The sequence below is a fragment of the Solanum stenotomum genome, chromosome 4 (genome assembly GCF_019186545.1).
Source record: "Solanum stenotomum isolate F172 chromosome 4, ASM1918654v1, whole genome shotgun sequence".
NCBI lineage: Eukaryota > Viridiplantae > Streptophyta > Magnoliopsida > Solanales > Solanaceae > Solanum > Solanum stenotomum.
Window position 1 is genome coordinate 29,528,182 of NC_064285.1, and position 21,601 is coordinate 29,549,782.

The 21,601-nt window shown below is 32.7% G+C and overlaps 1 pseudogene; it reads right to left on the reverse strand.

Moving 5' to 3' along the window:
* Window positions 1–3,660: 3,660 nt before the first annotated feature.
* Window positions 3,661–12,686, reverse strand: LOC125861421 (AT-rich interactive domain-containing protein 6-like; annotated as a pseudogene).
* Window positions 12,687–21,601: the final 8,915 nt, after the last annotated feature.

Consider the following 21,601-nt stretch of genomic DNA (forward strand, 5'->3'; position numbering starts at 1 on the left):
CTTCCTTCATTATTAAATCCTGTTACTACTATAGGTGTTTTTAATTTTTCCCACTTATCTTCTGGTAAACAATTATATTTACATATATTAGCTTCTGCTCCCGTATCTATCATTGGTGTATAATATCGGTTGTAATATCCTTCTATTATTATCTTCGCAAGTATATATATTTTCATATTTTTATCATACTAAAGTCCTTTTTATTATTACCCTTTTATTTTCATAATTTATTGTTAATTGTTTGTCTTCTAGATTATATGGTTTTACTTGTTCTAACCATTTTATTCCTAAGATGATATTTTCATTTCCTTGATATATTTTGAATTTTATCACTATTGGTACTCCTCCGATGATTATTTCCTTTTCTGTAGTTTCTTCGGTATATATTAATGCTTTTGGTAGTTCGGAGCATGATTGTTCAATAGTTATTATTTCATCTTCCGTCACTAATTCTCTTGTAATATAATTTTCTTCTCGTCCTGTATCTATTAGTATTAAATATTTTCGTTGTTCCATTATTCCCGTGATGTAGTAATGATATGGTTTTATGTCTTCTTCCATTGATTTTAGTGGGGTTTTATCTATTCTCCTTGAGGTACTCATTTTTGATGATATTTGGGGTATCTCATTGTTTATTCTTTTCGATGTGCTTAGTCTTTCTTTTACTATTTCTAAATCTTCTTCTATATCAATTTCATTATAACTATAATCATTTTTATCTATGACTGTAACTATTCTTTCAAAGGGATCTTCTATTTTTATTTTATTTATTTTATTTTTTGCTGTTATTTTGTGTTTTGTCGTTAAAACATATAAGTTTTTACATCTAGCTGTAAATATTTTACTTCCCGGGGCTAGTTCTATTCCTGACATTTTCCAATATAATACTAATGATTTATCTATATTTCTGTCATTTACTGCTACTGAGTAATTAGCACTTATTATAAATTTAAATTTTTGGTATATGAGGTTACCTTTTACCGCACTTATTATGCTTTTTTCTATAGGTTGTATAATTCTATCATCTGCTAAGTATATTTCTATGGGTGTATCTATTCCTTCTCTAAAACATGCTTTTATTAGTATTTCTGTTCCTCCTAAATGTACATATTTAATTGGATTTTTAGCCTTAATATCTTGTATTTCTTTATTTATTATTCGTTTATTTATTATTGGTATTTTAGCTTTTCCTTTAGTGTATTTGCAATCTATGATATGTTCTCTTTGACTTACTACGTAATATTCTTCTTTTTGTCGTTTAAACCAGTTTCTTATTGTTGGTATTTCGAATATTTTTGCTACACTTAGGTCTAATTCTTTTCCTTTTATTTGCTCAAATATATTATTATCAAATATTATTTTTTGTTCTGTCGATTCTTCATCTTGATATTTTTCTTTAGTTATTATTTGTATATCTTTTTCAGTCATTGATATCGTATTCATTATCCGATTCTATTACTGAGCTATTTTCTATTTCATTTTCCGATAATTCATATATACTATCATTGCTTTCTAATTCATAATCTACGTACTCTATTTGTGTATATTTTTCATCGTCTATTATTATTTCTGATATTTGTTTTTTCTTTGGATTTTTAGGTAATTTACAATCTCTAGCTATATGTCCTAATTTTCCACAATTATAACAAGTACATTCCGTTAGTTTTCTTTTTGGTCTATATGGTCTTTTGGTTTTGTAGTTTTTTACATAGTACCTTCTTCTTGGTTTTTTATATTTATATTTTGATCTATATTTTTTATTATATTTCTTTTTATTTTTATAATATCTATCCGTACAACCAAATTGGGGTGCTGTCTTATTTTTGCAACATGCCAAGTTTTTTACTAATATTTTTTCCATTTTTATTTCTTCTTTATGTTTTTCACATAGTTCTATAAACCATCGTTGTAAGAATTTTATTCTAGCTCCTAAGGTATCTGTTAATTCTGCTTCATTCCAACTTTTTATTATTTTTGAATTAAAAGGTTCTGGTAATTTTGTAAAATATAATTTTCTTATTTCTTTACCTTCTTCTATGCTATATGTTCCTTTATAATAGTATTCTCTAAATGCACATGTATATTCATCTATGTAACACATATTACATATTGCTAATTTTGTCATTAGATTCCGATTTATGATTTTTTCTTTATTTTGTTCTTCTACCTCTGTTGTCATACTACTAAATTCATTTCTTATAGCTATTTCGTATTTATATAATATTTCCATGGTTGTAGTGGCTATTTCACCATCAAATTTTTTATTATTTCTTAAAGTTGTTAAGCTTTCATTTGTTAAATTTTGTAGCCATAATTTTACTGTTCCTATAATTGTTCTTTCTATGTATCCTGGTGCCTCTGCTATTACTATCTTGTTATCTATTAATTGTTTTGATATGTATCCTACCCATAATTGGATTGTTTTATTTATGTCTGCTACACAGTCTAAATCTAAAAATTCATGTTGTCCAGTTATTGGTTTGGGCGTCCATTTTTTATTTAATCTTTTATCCCATGTAGTTTTTTCTTTATTATATTGTTCATAATTTTTATTATAATATTTTGGATTAAAATTTTCTGGGTTTTTTACTCCTGATGTGCTAGGTTTTTCGTCCATGTCTACGTCTTCTGCATTTATTTCTAAATTCTTCGTATTATCTATATTTGCTAAAAGTTCCGTATATGTTTCACTTGTTTCCGAATGTTGTTCTAGATCATCATCGTTTATTTCATCAACTCTTATTTCGGGTAGATTATCTTGGTTATTTTCTTCTTTTTCTTCTAATTCATCTTGTAATTGCAATTTTTCTTTAAATTTAATTATCTCATTTGCTAATTTTGTTTTTTGTTCTTTTTCTTTTTGTTTAATTTCATACATTTCTTTTAATATTGCTAGCTCTTTTTCTAGCTCTATTATTTTAGTATTTTTTACTTCTTCTAATTGTTGTACTTCCTTTTTTGCTTGTTGTTTTATTTTTTTAATTTCTGATTTTTCTATCTATTTCTTCATTTTTTTTTTGTTATTCTCATCATAGCAGTTAAACTATCTTCTAGTTTTACCGTTTCTTTTTCTAACATTAAACTTATATTGTCACCTATTTTCTTATATCTTCTTCCTAGATTAGAAAATATTATCTTTATTTTTAATCCGTCATAATTTTCATATGTTTTTTCATCTATTGCGTATTCTTCTTTATTCATTTATAAATTATGTTGTAGTTTATATTCTAAGTTATTTATTTGTATTTCTAGATATAAAATAGTCTTTCTTTGTGCTATTATAGATTTGTGACAAATTCCTGCGAATATATTATTGTTAAGTCTATTTTGCCTATGTTCTAATCTTGTCTTTTTGCTATAATTATTTCATTAAGTTTTTGTCTATATTCGTTATTCTCATTTTTCATTGTATTTTTAAGCATTGAATATATTTATATTCTATTTTAGATATATTATCTATTAATTGATCTAATTTTACGTTATCAATCTTTGTGATATTAAGTTGTTTATATTCCGGATATAATTTGTTTAATTTTCTTCTTATTTTTCTTAATAGAAACATAACAACGATATAGTTTTCAGATCCATTGAAGAAATATCTAGTTTTCTGCATGACAGTTTCTCTTTACCAGACCAAAAATATGCAAGTAAGGCAAATATTTAATTACTCTTCAAAGTCAAAATCAATATAATAAATAGCAAGGTGTGTACCTTTTTGAAGCCAGTAACACCCCCAAGATTGTCAAGTTGGTTTGGTTGACCGGTAATGACCAGGCGACCAGCTGGATCAGATTGAACCCGTACCTATGTTTACCAAGAAATAAGGGCATTAGAGCTTTGAGATGATGTAAAAAGACGAAAACAAAAGGCAAAAGAAACACAAGTTGAAACAATTATTCCAATCACCTGTGGTCTTATGATGCTAAATCATTACCTTTACGGAAAATTTTACAGTAAAATAGTAAAATACAAGTTTGTAAAAGCTAGCTGATTATTTAAGTCACCATCAGAAGTTACAACAGTGCAAAAATAAAAAATAAAATATAAACACCGGATTTTTTTTGGAGATACATATCTTCTTTATAAAGGTTACATAATGAACTTATAAAAAATACAATATTAGCACCATCTATTAGAAGGTTGTTTTGTCCTTTCAATGAGATGTAGCTTACACTGAATGCTTAACCTTAACCCAAACACCAATTGCAAAAAAGAGAAACTCAATGATTCCAAGCAATAATACAAACACATCAACAAGTCATAAGAGTACACACAAGAAAACAAATTGAATGCACTTCATGGAAACAAGTAGCACGATTGGTATTATACCTCATCTCGTAAAAGCCCAGGCACCAGTGGATAGACCTCAAAGGAATCATTTTGTTTGCATAAAATCAATACAAATCACATAAGAGAAATGGAATGCATATTCTAGAGGTTCTTAATTATTTTACTTCTGAGAGGAACTTATTGTTTCACAAACATTAATTTTCACCAAATCAGCGGGGGGTCCAACATCAACAACATGGACATCCAACCTGACAGATGGAAAGCAATTTATCTTTACATCAGAAATGGAGGAACCAAAAGTAGAGAGAGATAGAGAAATACTGTTGAAGTTCCAAGTACTCTTTTTCTTTTGGGTGATAAAAATTGTTGTTGTACAAGATATCTATCAAATTTCTAACAATAGTAACCTTTTTCTATCCTGTAGTAAGCCTATTCACTATGAAGTTGGTCTTGAGAAGAGAATAATAGGCTAGAGAGATCAAAAGTTAGAGAATGCATGTGAGCGATGTCCTCAGCCCGACGGTTCCTAATCCCAATGATGTTGGATTCCATTTTAAGGAAGTTGATTTTCATTGCCTGTAGCATGCAACCCAAAAAAAATGATACACCACTTTCTCCAAGAAAACAAACTATAACTGGCATTGTATACAAAAGTTGATAACCTACACAATAATTTCTCTACAACACCCACAAGGGTGACCGAGTTAGTTGAGCAAGGGATCTCCCAAATGGGGGTCTCAGGTTCGAAACTCCCTGCATACTTTCTTAGTCGAGCTCGTCATAGGGCTTGCGAGTGCGGTTTACCTCTCATGAGTGGTTTGCTGGCTATTACACTTGAGCGAGATTTACGCCGGCCCTTTGCAACGTCCAAAATCCAATATTATAAAGTTTTTAGTTTCTCTAGCACTAGAAATTTTTTACATTCTCTATTAACATGTAAGTCTAACAAGACTAATAGACTACTAGAGAGCATCAGAGCTAAAGTAAACATACTAAGATGAGTAAAACTTAATCCCAACTAATTAGAATAGCCTTCCATTGTGCCCTATGGTGAGTTGAAATTGAATACACTTTCAAATGATGGAGTTCATAATATATGAAGTACCACTAGCATTTGTAATGAAACATTCTAGATTTCATCAAAATAACTTAAGATTGACTTAAGAGATAAAAACATTAGAAGAAAGGATCAAGATAAAGTACGACTCACTGCTTAGATGTTTCACTGGCTGCAGCTTTCATTGGGTGCTCCACTTCATTTTGTCCCTGGTGCTTAAGAGAACCTGAATACAACAAGAAGTTCTGATGCGGTCACTATTCCTTTTTGATAGAGTATGAGTTAAAATAAAAACTAAAGTTCCTGGATGATGATCCTTATATAGTTACAGTGTTAACTAACAACCACTAAAGGCCAAAGTTTTGGAGAGTGCCAAACTTCATATTGGGAAATGGTGAGGAGAAAATAGATCAATGATAGAGATATATTAACAAGTCAAGTTGGCAAAAAATTAACGAACAATCTTACCAGTATTTTTGAGGCTCTTTGCATGCTTTGGCGTATTGTTGGCATTCCTATCGTATAAAAGATGAAAACACCAAAATTACTTCTACATGGCAATAGATAGGATCAAACTTAAGAAAATCAATGCCCAAAGACCTCTACAAGGATTCAACAACATACCTTTACAATTGGCTCAGCAACCTCACCATAACCAAGAAGGCGTTGCTCCTGCCAGCCTAGCCTACAACGAGCAGCTGAATCTCTTACTGCCCTTCCTGATGCAAAAAAAATTGGTAACCACTTCCCTGCAGAATTACTTTAAATAGTTCATATTTGTATATATATACATATACTACAAGGCTACATTAGTTGATTCGGCATTTAGATGAAGTAAAGACAAACTCCATAACTTAATTCTTATCAAAACAAAATGCCCAACTTTAGTAAATAATCAAATCAGAACAGTAGAGTTCATCAAAAGTTTCTTCTAAATAAAATTTGGTTTTGTTTCATTCAATTTTTTATTGTACATTTAAATATGATGGTCCAATCTAACAACCCTTTAGACACTTCACTAGAGGCTCACACTGGGAGATTGAGGTCTTTGACAGCAAAGCGACCAAAAAGAGCATTGAACTACAAAGAGACACCAACTCCCTCTACATGTAACCTCTTTTAGGAGGACATACCAATATCATTTCTAGTATGTCTAACAAAGCTAGTATTAAGTAACTGTTGTAGTAATTACAAGTGAGAAAAAAAAATCCCTATCCAATTCTTATAGGTATTGGAAGAGACTGAGTATTGATTATTCTTCATTTACAAATTCCTCTTTACAGTTTACACCAAAAGAAAGCAAAAGTATGCAATCTGAACTTGAGCAAAGTCAAAATATGCCGATGATTCTAATTAGTTAAGGTAATAGGCTTCTCCATATATAAATTAAAAAGTGTACAACATACGACAGATGTGAAGACACATCACATAACAACAATGTAAACACAACGTTACCTCATTGTCAACACCCGAAGAACCAGGAGGAGAAGCAATAGGAAGTTGAAGCTCTCTATTTTTTGTCCTACGCTTTTCATATTGTAGAAGCAACTAACATAGAGAGAAATCATGAGATAATAGAATGTACAGAAACAAAAAATAAGAGATAAATAACTTTTTAGAACAAATTCTATTCAAAGTCACCCTATAAGCATAGATGCACGGAGTTATTCGACTTAAATATCTAAGTTTGGCATTTCAAATTGTGGAAAGCTAAGGAGAAGTGGAGAATGGAGAGTTGTTGATAAAACCAAATACACAATCAAAGATATAATGAAACATACTTCAAAAAAGAAGAAAAGCACAACCACAAAAATGAAAAGAACCAAATACAAACTATTCAAGTGACTTTATACGCCACAAAAGAAGGGATGTTAGTAAAAGTTTTCTAAGTTAATGCTTCACAAAGCACCCACCAATATTTTTGATAAGGTTAAATAATTTATTAACGATTGAGGAAAATCCCGTATACAAGCCGTATACCAAGAAATAGAGAATCTATATAAAAATATGGTCCTCTACAAAAGACATTCAATCATCTATACAAGAAGGGACCTCTATCCGTTCAAACACACTCTCCCTCTCCTTCCATACAACCCACATAAAAGATAACATCACAAAACATCAAGGGAAGAGAACTTCAGGTTATTACCTTATACCAAATATTAGCAGCATGGTGGACAGTAATCAAAATATGCTAATAACTGTCAAGGGAAGAGAACTTCAGGTTATTACCTTCTCATAGAAGCTGCAGAATGTCCAAGAAACACTAGTGTAAGTCCTGAGAAATGATGATTATCAGATCCCCAAAAAAAGCATTTAGAGAAAGTCGTATAATAGTAGATATAAGGCATTGGTATTGTCTTATATATTCATTTGATTATCATTCCAGTAAATTCTTATCTTATTTGGGAATCAAAATTTATCTTGCTCATTACAACCCCATTCTTTATTCTAAGTTACTCATATAATTGGAGACATCAGACATTGACACTAATTTCACATTGAGCAAATCTAGCTTAAGGAAGCATCCCGTCAGTAACTCATAAAGTCTAGACTCCCTATTCAGAAACATCTGTAAATATTTTAGGCTACAAGTCCCTGCATGCTTAACTCCAGAACCAATTGCCACCACTCAGATACGCTTATAAGATCCATAGTCCTCTATATTTGACCAAGACCTAACAGAAAGAAAGATGCAACGTTCCTTGGGTATGCTGTTGTTTGTTGTTAATGCGTTGTATGTTTCTTAACACTTATACCTTAAGTTAATCGGACTTGGTGTGGGTGTCCGATACGGGTGCAAATCTAGATGTTGGATCCTTCGTGATCTAATTTTTAAGATTCGGGGATACGGATCCATGTAGGGATACAGGTGCGGGGATTCACCTAAAAATAATTAAAATATCTAAAAGGAGTTGGAAAACCTAAATTATGAGATATTACGGGAGAACATGAGGAGAATCTAGAAGGAGATTAACGGAAAAGGAGTGACATAGAAATTTCTAGATAAAATGTATTTCATTTTCTTTAATTTCACCTTAGCTGTTGTATTGATTACAGATCATTAAAACTATCCATACTTACCCCATCGATTTTGGTCAAGGCACCCAAGATCGGTTGACCAAATTGGACACGAATGCAACACCCATGTCGTGTCGACACGAGTGTGGCATCAAAAGTGAAGAGTCCGAGCAAATTAGCTTATAACTTGGTTTTGGAATCTATGTTGTTATTTTTGCAAAAGCACTTCATGTTTTCTTTGTATTTTCAATTTTGGTAGTTTTAATACTCTCCCCGCTATAAAAAGAATGGCTCTTTCCAAAGTTACCAAGTTCAAAGAAAAGAATGCCTCTTCCCTTTTTTGGCAATTCTTAATTTCAATGTGTCACAAGTAGAGTCCGAGCAACTAAGCTTATAGCTTGATGTTGGAATCTATATTGTTATTTTTGCAAAAACACTTCATGTTCTCTTCGTATTTTCAATTTTAGTAGTTTTAATATTCTCTTTGCTATAAAAAGAATACCTCCTTCCAAAGTTACCAAGTTCAAAGAAAAGAATGCCTCTTCCCTTTTTTGGCAATTCTTAATTTCAAAGTGTCACATTCACATGACATGTTCAAAACCACAAAATTAAAGACATTTTGGTACATTCTACGCATATTTGGTTTATCTAACCTCAAATCTAAAATGATCCTTCAACCTAAAATTCTTATTTGAACAATTTTTTATTAACATTGATCTATTTGAGTCTTTACTAAACTAAAATAGCTTACTCAATCTCGACAATCGCTTATTCATATGCTATTATGAGTTCAAGACAGGCCTCTATGGTGAAATTGGTGGACACAATGCTATTAGGAAGCAATGCTAATGTATCTCGGCTTGAGTCCGAGTGGCAGCATACTATCTTCTAAAAAGGATAAATAGATCTTATAATGAAATCAATTCCCGTTTTCCATTTAAAATTATGTAATTAAGGGAATCTTATTTTTAAAGTCTTTTTATGATATTTTCAACCTTGAGCATGCATGAACTCACATTTCCTTTTCGATCATTTCAATTGTAATAGTTAAACAGCCCCATATCGGAAGATGAATGGGAAATTGGACTCCTTATATGGACTTGGACAAACCTCCCCTCATGAGGTAGCTTTTGAGTTGAGGTATACTCAGGTTTCATATCTTTATATGGTATTAGAGTTAGACTCATCCCAGTTTGTTGTTCACCGATGTTGGGTCCCCATGTATAACGGTTCACGCTCTAGTTGAGGTTTGGGCGTACAGGGGAATATTATGAAATCCCACATCGAAAAAGGGATGAGAAATTGGACTATTTATATGGAAATGGACAAACCACTGCTCATGATCTGGGGTTGAATTGCGTCCACGTGCCATATCTTTACAGTAATTACCTTTCATTTGATAACCTTTTTAGTCGATGAAATCGTAAAACTATATCATTCATCAGAAAAAGGCAATAGTTGCTCTTTTCTATATAACAAGATTATGTTACTCGTTTGATTTCTTCGGGATATTTCCAACTAAGAGATTTATATTGATCATTAATTTTCCTTTCATGGAGTTTCTCCCTATTTCATATAATTCTGTATTTCAAAAAAATTGTTATAATTTAAAGTAAAATAACTGGACCAAGTGCTATTTTGATCCAAGGCTACAAGATTCAAAAAAAATTATTTACTTTCTTAAAGTCTTTGTCAAGTCAATACCAGACAAACATTCAAAACAATGGGAGTAGTTATTAAGGTTTTATAGAGTTCATGAACAATTGTTCTTCTACCACCTTACGATATATTGTTCTAGCAAGCAAGCAACTCATTCCTCTCATATGTACCCAAAATATATCGTAACATTTCACATTCAAAACAACATAAATAAACTTCAAATTCTTGGCACATCATCATTACAACAATGATAGACAACATCTCCCTTACATAGTATATATTGGGGAAGTTGATGTTTGACGAGTAAAGGAGAAATATTCATATCAAGTTGCTAGAAAAACCGAAATCACTAGTCCAACTAAATGCTCACTTGGGGGGATTAAAGGAGTCTCCCACTTGCCGCCACAACTTGGATCCAGTTACCTACAGAGATAAAGTAGCTTAATAGTACACCATCAAAAGTACGTGGGAATAATATAAAATTCATGTCAAAGACTCATAGCATATTGCATCATTAATTAATCAACCTAGTAACAGAAGAAAATACACAACCACCGCTTGGATTTTTTTAATTATACTACGGAGTACGGAGCTACATTGCTTATTTCCTAAAATTTTAACCCTGTGAAGAGTATATACCATAGCCAGCATATCTCCTTTTTCATTCGGGTGATTTGGTTGACACGGTTCACCAAGGAGAGGTCCTAGGTTCCAGACCATGATCCTTATTCCACTGAGCACGGAAATATTTCCACATGCTTTTGACCCACAAAAAAGAATCTGACCCGTAGATTAGCTATGTGATGTAACCTTTAAAATAAATCAATAAATAATTTATAAATACCCTCTCTAACAACTCGAGGTTCACACTGTGATATTTGGAAATATAAACATAGCCCTCCAGGGATGCTTTGCACTTGGCTATCGTAACAAGTAGCAGAAAGCCTTTAACAAAAATGCCTGTATAAAATCATGGTTAGTCCAGACACAATTCCTCGACTTCGCGCAGTTGATTGTTGACCCACTGCTTCTGATTAGCTGAGGACATTTTGGGTAAGTGGCTAATATCCTTTGCAGTTCTTGATTCAATTAATATAGTCAAATATCTCCGCATTTCATTTTACAAAGATTCCTTCAAACTATAATTGGAATTGGATTAAGTTAACTCAATTGAAAATCAGGCTTTGCCACCATACGCCAATCAGATTGTACTTTCAGCTTAATTTAATAAATTATATGGTATATTCAACTGGACTAAAGTAAATCGATTAATTGAAGAAAATGCTTGAGAAAGCTACTAAGAGACCATGAGAATTAAGCACTGAAATGATTCAAGGAACATGAGCGCAACAAAAAAGGAAGAGAAGACAGAATAAAGAATAGAAAAAAAGGATTGCAGAACATGAACCAACATTAAGAGAAAAAGTCCTCACGAAAAATTAAAAAGTAAATTCAGATTCAATTTTTTTAAAAAAAGTTAATTTGCAAAGCAGATGTGAAAAGGAAAACATAATAACCTATACCGAGTCTAAATAGTATAAAATCTCATCTTATACTCAAGACTCAGTCACATCGACTTTACAACAACCTGATAAAATCTATAATGTTGCAGTATAAATGAGAACTGATCAAATACAAGTGCAAAATAAAAGGCTTACCCGATCATAGCCGCCTAATCTGATCACAGATCTCCATAACCTAGCACGAAGAACATGACAAGATTCAATATGTACAAGGAACAAGATGAAAATAAAAAGGCTCAATGATAAAGCCATGATACACTTACTTTAAGCAGTTAAGCTGATGACCATAAAACCTAGGTGGTTTAAATTCCATCGCCTTCTCCCGGTAACCTTCCTAGTTTTCCTAAAAAGGAAGCTTGATCCTTAGGGGAGTATCCATCATCCTCACCATCAACCATCTGAAATTTGAAACGAATGATCATGTTGAAAAAGCGAATAATCATTTTTAATAGGGAAATTTCGTATATATGTAGATCAATCAGCCCCCAAGGGTATAGCAGAGTATGTACCATTGCAGAAATATTCTCAGATGCTTCCCCACTATGCTGTCCAGCATTTGCAGTTGAAGGGTTGATCAGAAACATTGGACTAGCTGGTTCTGGCATTTTTTCAATCGAAGCATCAGGGACTTCGAGTTTCAGTTCTGGAAACTCGTATGACCCAGCATCACCATTTGTGGTAACAGTTGTTGGATTTGTTTTCATTTGAAGGTCCTCTTGTCTAGAAACTGTCAAATCATTACCATTCTAATTGACCTCATAGATCATTTTTTCACTCTGTTGAACTTCATTCACTTCTCCTTCATCAATATTCTTTACTTCATCATTAGTCAACTTCAGATAGCCACTTACCATATCATCCGTTCCAACATCAATAGTAAGTGTTTCGTTCTCCAGTACCACATTGTGGTATCCCTCTGGTTGACTCTTAGAGTTGAGCTAGTCCTCTGTCTCACTTCTAGCATTCTTCAAGTCCTCTCCCTTTGAATCACACTAATCATCTGTCTTGTCCTCAGCATTGCTTTTGCCAGTCTTACCGCCATTTTCGTACTCGATCGGTGACTCATTGGACACAAGGACATCACTAGCAAGGACATTCTTTTCAGCGTCCAACATCTCTACATCACCCTTATCCATTCTAACAACTAGTCACAAAAAACATATCATATGTATCAAATTCGGGCATTCTAATACTCATCTCCTCAAGAAAAAGCACCCAAAAGTAAAAGGAAAGGGAAGAAATAACTTCCAAAAAAACTGATAAGCATCACTCATTCCACTAGTTATATGATTCTCTACAAATTTCTTAAATTTATTTCAAATTCAATTTTTTACAAGAAAAGAAAATTTATATCTAATTTCATTCTATAACTTCACTTCAAAATTCATGAATAACTTTACTTGAATTTTATGGCCAATCGTGTTGTTTTTTGGAGTCTTTTCTTCCTCTGCCACTGATATAACTTGAATCCTTGTTTGTGTAGACTCCAAAAAGCAAACACGATTGGCCATAAAATTCAAGTTGTTTTCACTTTCTTCACCCCAAATCACTCACAAAAACTCGAAAACAACTCCAGTTTGGAGTGAAAAAATTATTCTGTTTTTTCAAAGTCTCTCGATTTTCAAGGCCATTCTCCCTTGTATATAACATCTACTAGCAAAATCATGAATTCCTCCACACAAACACACACAAAAAACCCTAGTTTCATCAAAATAGAATTGTGGATTGAAAAACAAACAGAAAAAAATAAAGATCCTGTTTTTCATTCCCGTTGGTTAACTCTAAACAAAATGAAAACTAAAAAAAGGTCCTCCCGCCAACCAATTCACCGGAAAAAAACATCAAAACTTCATCCACATCTCAAATCTGTTTAGTTTTTTCATTTTATTTTAGGAATAATTTAAATTTTATATATTAAAGTAGTAATTACTTTACAATAAATATAGACATATAATTAAAAAATCATTGAAAGTATACATTGACTATATATATAATATAGTTTGTGAAAAGTCATATAAAGTATATAATGAGTACTGGCTATTTAATATAGCGTATCTATACATGATGATATACTCAAAAAACTAAATATAGCTTAATTATGTATGAAGTATGCATTGACTATACATGAAGTATACATTGGTTATTCAATCTCGATCAGCTCGAAATCATCTTTAAATAGTATCAAAATTTAGCTATGAAATTCTCTCGAGATTTTGAGTCTTTGATATATAATTCACTCGAAATGATTCACATTTGCGGTACATCAAATTTTAAATAAAAAAAGAAAAAAAACGAATAATAAGAAGAAGAAAATGGCACAAAAAGAAAAAGGAAAAACGATGCGGAAGAGAAAGAAGGAGGAGTAGGGTGGTAATGGGTGATGTGGGGTGGGTTGAGCTTAACCCGCAAAAATTTTAATTCGCTCTGCCCGCATAATAACTTTTTTTTCATTTTCAACCCACCCTACCCCGTCCCGCATAGACCCGCCCCACATAATTTTTTTCATATTTTCTTTTTCTAGTTAAGTTTGATACTAAAAATAAAATTCATAAAAATAAATTTATTTTTTCATCAAGTTGTATTAATTTAATAGGATAGTGGCTTAAAATTTTATTTTTTAGATGTCAATTGGGAAACATGTAAGAAATTGTAATATTTTTATTGAACCATTTTCTTTCACTATCATGAATATTTTAGTAGCTTTAATGTAATTATCTTAATAAATAATGCTCTATCACTCTTATGATATGTAAAAAGTCAAAATTAAGTTTGAACACACAAGAAAATCACGTATACCCACAACCCGCTCCACACTACATTAATTTTTAAAAAACTCACTTCACCCGCTTCGCATAACTTTAAACTCACCCCACCATACATCCGCCCGACTGATATACCATGATTTTACGGTATTTTTGATACACTTCACTTAAGAGTTGTGTGTGTCTAGGGCCATTTTGTGTGGAAAATAATGTTGTGTGTTATGTTTGCAGGAAATAGGCTTTTACGCGGTTGAGTGAGATGACAGCTAAAAATCTACAGAAGTGGCCACCCACGAAGGGACCTACGGACCGTAGGTCCTGTGACGGTCCGTCGTTGGGTTGCCGTAGATGGGAGCATCAGGGAAGTCTTACCAACTGTGGAACTACGAAGTGATCCACGGACCGTATGTTGACCTAGGGGTCATCCTACACATCCATATAAGGTGTTCAAAGAGTTGAAGTTCCAGTACCTGATGAAAATCCTAAGTGTGGTGCCACTGAAGAGGACCTACAGACTGTAGGTCCATCTACGGTCCGTACTATACGTCCGTCATTAACGAACTGGGAGTTGAAGGTTCCAGCCTATGCAGAAAACTTCTAAGTGCTAACCAACGGAGGGGACCTACAGACCGTAGATCGACCCACGGTTTGTAGGTCGAGCCGTCAATCAAAGCCGCGTCCAGAAAGTTTATTTCCTTATTTTGTGTCCTTTTTGTTTAGGACATGTTTTTCTATAAATAGGGTATGTAAACCTCGTTTTTGGGGGTTAGAGACTATTGTTTACTTTTAGTTATTGATATTTTCTTGGGAATTAACTTTCAAACTTTAGCAATATGATTTCTGGATTTTGTTTTATAAGATTTTTTCTTTGAACTTCAGTTCGAGATTTTGGAATTCTTCTACTCGAAACGTAAGTTTATGAATTCTTATTATCAAAACATGAATTGTGTTCTTTCAAGCATGAGTAGCTAAATCCACAACTAGGGTTGTGGGAACCATGAGCGATTAACAACTTATGAATAATAAATAAGTAATTCTTGAATAGTGTTTATGCATGTATTGGTAATTCTTTCGCTTAGATGCCTTTTTAATGGTGCACGCGTTAGAACTCGCCTTGTTGCTTCTTGTCGGACCAAGGAGGTAGTTAATGAGAAAAGAATTATCAACAGAGATTTAGTGTGATACTATCTAAAAGTCTAATGTAAATTGGTGTGAGGGTGAATACTAAGCCATACATTAATATGATGTCCACTATGAGGTAAAGGTAAGGTTAGTAAAGTATACACACGTAGCCGGACCAAGGTGTGGAGTGAAATTCCCTATTTGGAGGACCAATCAATTAGGGATACCTATCTTACCAACTTTGCATGTAAAACGCTAGGAAAAGATTACTATTATTAGGATTACCTCATTAAAAGCTTATGGGGAACACATATACCCTAATTTCTCTCTCTTATTGATAACTCGAAGTTTGAATCCTGCTTACTTGGTACTAAAACAACAATCAGTTATTTGTTTCACAAATCCCTCCTTTTTAATTACTTGTTTTCGGAAGTAGTTTGACTAAACGGAACTAACTGTTAGTTAAGTTTAATTATGAACCATATTCCTCATGGGGTCAACCCCAACCTACAAGTTGGGTTCTTTATTTGACAATGATCGCTTGTGCTGCCGGTGAATACGGCTTTTGGATTAAGTTTAACTACATTATTGAACTTTAGTCAATTATTTCCTGATTTTACTTTTTATTTTTGTTTTTGTTTCCTACAGGTTTCCTAGAGGTTCACTTTCAGAAATAATGCATGTTGAAAAGAGAACACTGATATAACTCAACTCAATTATTCATTGCAATTGTGAGACCCTAGAGTCGCGATCGTGATTCAATGGTCTTGAATGCGTTGACAAAGTATAGGGTGATCTTCACATTTGTGGTACCCATCTCGCGGTCGTGCAGAGCAAGCTAGTGGCACCAACATAAATTGTAACAACTCATTTTGGTGTTGAGAAAATTTCCCAACAGGGGCTCAAGATTCATTTGGTACCCTGAGAATGAAAATAAATTATGCTACCCCGCCAAAATGACATACCCGACTCAATGGAATCGACAGAACAATCAACAGATGTCATCTTAATAAAATGTTGACCCAAGTCAACACTCACAAAGGCAACCAAACAAGCAAAATGCACAATAGAACAAAATCACCCTGATCACCTTGGGATCTGAACCAGAAGTTATTCTAGACCAAACTCAATGGTCTAGAGGAACCCACACTGATGGAATTCACATATAGGAATGTTCACCAAGAATGTTGATTCAACCCTTTGACAAACTTTGACAAACATCTAGCCTAATGACTCAAACTCATGTCGAAGGACCTAAATCAACCATGCCACTAGTCCAAAATTGCCCTTCTCGAGCCGATTGAATTGATGAAAATCTTATTCAATGTCAGATTCTCCAAATGTTGATCAAAGTCAACTCTTTCAACTTAAATGCTTCCAAAATGAAAAACTTGGTTAAAATTCTCCCAACCACCTCAAAAATCATGTCATTCATCCCGACACACACCATACACGGTATAAAAGCTAAAACAAGAGGCATAATAGTAAATTCACACAAAAGCAAACAAAAGACCACGAGAGTCATTACAATTACTCTTATTTTATCTTATATAGATGTAATGACTATCTATTTCAACAATGCATTTCTTATTTTTTGGTGAAATGCTTAACAACAAAATTGGCCAAATATCATTATCTTTACCCAAATTATATTTTTTCTTCTAATTTTGTTTTAATAAATTTGGTTCGACAAAATCTAAAGAACTAATTATTTTTTAAATTTTTCTAAAAAAATGATACATGAAAAAAATAATCTATGTGATAAGCGAGTATATCTCATTCTCTTAGGATGAGATCATGTAGGGGAATGAGATCATGTAGGGGCAAATACTATCAAATACACAAATTTAGAGGGGTAATTAGGATTACTAATAATTCAACGCGTTCTGAATAAAATAAGCTAAGTTTAGGGGGCTTTCCCAAATAAAAATTATCACAATGAGGTTTAAACACAAGCACCAAATAAAGAAATAAAGTAAAATAGTGGACATATTTTCTAATAGATTCATAATTTGAATAAAAGTTGAGTTATTTCCAATCCCAACTCCCATGCCTCTTCTATTTTTTTTTTCTCTTTATATATATATATATATATATATATATTCTCGTCCTCCTCTTCATAAAATGATGAGCATGAAATAAAGAATTATGCAGGAACAAGTTCAACATCTTGGTATGTTGATGTACCAATGCATCTGGTGTGAAAGAAACTTTCCTTCAAGTCAAGACATAACAACTCATACAAGGATGGCTGGGTTAAGGGAACCCCCAAAAAAAATGTTTGTGCTATTTATAGTCTAAAAGTAGAAAGGTAGTAGAACACTATTTCTGTTGTTGACTTGGAACATAGCACAAACACTTATCTTTGGAGGGTTCCTTTAACCTAGCCATCCTTGAAGTGACTCCTTGTATTAACCGCTAATCTTGGCTTGAAGGAATATTTCGTTTACAACACATACATTGATATATCAACTTGCCAAGTTGCCCAATTTAGCCCTTCATTTTTGTCACTTATATGCTCATCATCTTAGAGAGAGTAGTAGGAAGAATATATATATATATATATATATATATATATATATATTAAGGTGAAAATTTAGAAGAGGTAGATGGAGATGGGATTGTAGACAACTCAATTTTTATTTGTTCATATGTCATTTTTTATAATAATTTATATTTTCAAAATTATTAAGTTTTTAAATTTTATGGGGCTGAATTAATTTTTTTATAAACTTTCTAGAACTTGACTAATTAGGAAAAAGAACTATTTGGATAAAAAATTATGACATTTGGCCAATTTTGTTTTATATATTTTACCCAAAAATAAGAAGTATACATTGTTGAAATAGATAGTCATTACCATAGATGCAGATCGATGGATTCACGAGATTCATCTTCTCATCTCAACGCCAGAGTAGACCAACAAATGGAGCTCCTTAGCTCTGCAGTTAAATTTGTTGGTCTCTACTGGCTTCTGAGACATGAATGAGGGTTTATTAGATTTTACAATAAGAACTACCCAAATGAATTTTTATTTAATTATTTTCCTTTTACCTTTTATTATATTTGCTTTTGTTTTTGTAGAGATTATTGGGTTTGATCCATTTTGGGCCTAAACAAACCTCTTTTAATTATTTTTTATAAAATTCAGGGCTTCAGTCCTTGTTGGTTAAAAATAAATATATAACAATACTCTCAATTGACACATACATGGATTGATTTCAACTCATAGATCATCACAACAGAGGGTTGAATATTCATTAGATCAACTATTCCTTTGAGGGTTATCTATCAGAAAAGGAAATTCTAAGGTTAAGATACTCAACCAAGTAAACTAGCATGTTAAAAATGGAAGATAACTTATGCTACCATGGACAACAAGCATAAAATCATCAAGATTAAAGACAAACAAATTGTTTAGAGAAAAGAAAAGGGGTAATCTTGATATACCCATTATCTTAATCTACCTCTTAGGCAGTGTAACAAGTATTAGCAATTTAAACATGTCAAAATAACTCATATATTTATTTCCACCAGGATGGTAAAATGGGAACCTAAACCTTAAGAAGGTATAACCATTTAACATTTATTAAGAATAGTCTAGGCCCTTTGTTTTAGATTAGATCTCATTTCAAATTCAAAGATCTTTTCTACAAGTCATACACAACTACAACAATCAGCAATACTTCCAAATAAAGTGTCTATTTTAGTCAAAGAAAACTGAAAATTTGATTAAAAAAAAGTATCAATCGATTAGAATATGAAAGAAGCAAAATTTAGGATGAAATCTTGCCTAAACAGAGTTAAATTCAAACTCATAATGAGATATTTTTATCAATACATATTGAGTCTAATGACGAAGGACCTTAACTCTACAAATCATGTTATAACATTCATATATTAGGGACTACAATAGCTTAAGCAGAGGAAGACTAGAAAAACTCAAACTAGTTGAAGCTCAAATACAAATGAAATATATCTATTTTAAGCCCAAAAATTAAAAGGATTTTAAACAAACAATAACATGAATGCAAAAATTAAAATGCAAATTCGAAAATATCTCTATTATAAGCAATCAAACTAAAATAAAATAAAAAGAGGAAATAAGCTAATTACCTATTGTGGACCTGCTATCCTTCTTCCCCCTCTAACCACAAACAAAGTTAGGAAATCTCAGAATTCATAGGCCGAACCATCGTAGGTTCATTTCACGCAAGAGCACTGCTCTCACACCTAAAACTCCCCAAATTTTGTCCTTCAATTAGTGAATATCAGTGGTTATTTTATATTTGAGTTTTAGGAAAAATAAGTCCTTACAACGGTGTTGGACTTAGGATTTTTTGAAAGAGAAAATTATGCGGGGAATATATTAAGACCAAAATTACAACTAGTACCTATATATTCTATTAGATATTTACTTATAATACTGGATAAGTACTATATATACTTGAATCTAATTAATATATATATACAATTTATTATTCGTAGCTATCTCTACTTTTATACATAATGGATACAATAGTTTTTTTAAATATTTCTTCCTTTTTCTTTTGAATTCTAATGTGCCGGCATCTAACGGTACATTTGATACTTTTTAACTATGAATAATTGTTAGTTCTTAAATAACAGTAGTGTATTTTCATAGTTTTTCTGTTGTGTTAGGCAGGAAATCAGTCAAGTAGAGAAAGAAAGCAAAATGAAACTAAGTGCAGCCGAGAGAGAGATCTGTCGACAAGCCCAATGGACCGTCATACTTATGAAGAGCCACCAGGTAAAGCATCACACTTGCAGAGAAATCCCAAAGCTCCAAAGTTTAGATGATGGAAAAGATGATATACCATAAATCTAATGATGGGTTGTCAGTCCAAGCATAACACCTGCATAGTTGAGTCTACTTTTTGAAGTTCAGGAGATGATGGGTTTATGTAACACATGGAATAGAGAAGGGTAGAAAAGGGGAAAAGAAGGAAAGTCACCAGCCCAAAGCTAGGTCATGGAACCTCCCTAAAGCCCTTGATGGGCCTTGAAGGGGACCACAGCCTGTTATGGGGCATGTGAAAGCATCCTAGAGCTGCCAGGGCCAGCGATCCTCCCACGGAAGCCTAGACGGCATGTGGTAAGGTTGACGGGCCATGGTAGGGGTCGTCAATTGACCCACCATGAAGGGGTTCCTCCCCGCGATACCTTTGATAAGCCGTCAAGGCTGCCCTGGTAGTGGCACATTGAAGACCCTCAGTCATGGGTCTCTTCATGACCCAGTTCACGGACCGTGGAACCCTTGACAGACCGTGAAGGCCATCGTGACATAGGTCCATTAGATTTTTAGTCACAGTCTTTCGGGTTTTTTCTAAATTATTTTAATTCAATACCATGTCATTTTACCCTTAACCCAAAGTCCTATATAAAAGTTTTTACCCCCCAAAAAAACCCATTTAATTTATTTTCTGAATTTATCAAACAGAAGAACAAGTTCATCTTCCCCAAAATATTTCTCTCTCTAAAAGAAGAAAAAGGATTCAACTTAGGGTTTCAAGATCAAGTCTCCAATTCACCATTGCTTGTGGGTTTTGAGTACTAAGGTATGATAGTCTTCATCTATGGAGCCCTCTCCTCCATAGAATTCATAAATTCCCCAATTTTGAATTTTGAAATTCCCAATGGAAGTTAGAGTTTTCTTCTATGTTATGGGTTCCTTTCAATATTGATTTATTTGATTTTTTTTATGAAGTTTGATGCATGAATTGAGATAATCTCATGATTTTAAAATGAATCTCCAGGAACCCATGCATACCTCATATTTTCTAAACTAAGATGATAATGTGGGATTTTAGCCGTGATAGAAGAAGTTTATGAAGATATGCATGTTCTTTATCAAAGTGATGAAAATGAGTGTTGTGGAAGGATTGCTTTGAGATAAGATGCTTTGAGAGTGAAGCTTATATTTTGTTGTTATTGTTTTGGAAGTATTGCTCACATAATACTCAATACATGCATGTGAAAGGATTTTCTCACAAAAGGATTCTTAAGGGTTGAAAGGTTTTCTCAATTAACTTTGAATAAACTTTAGGAGCCATTCTAAAGAAAGTTAGCTTGGATTGGTGATTTGAAGTGCCTTCCATGAAAGATAAGTCAAGTAAAGAATTATGACTATTCTGTGGGATTTATGC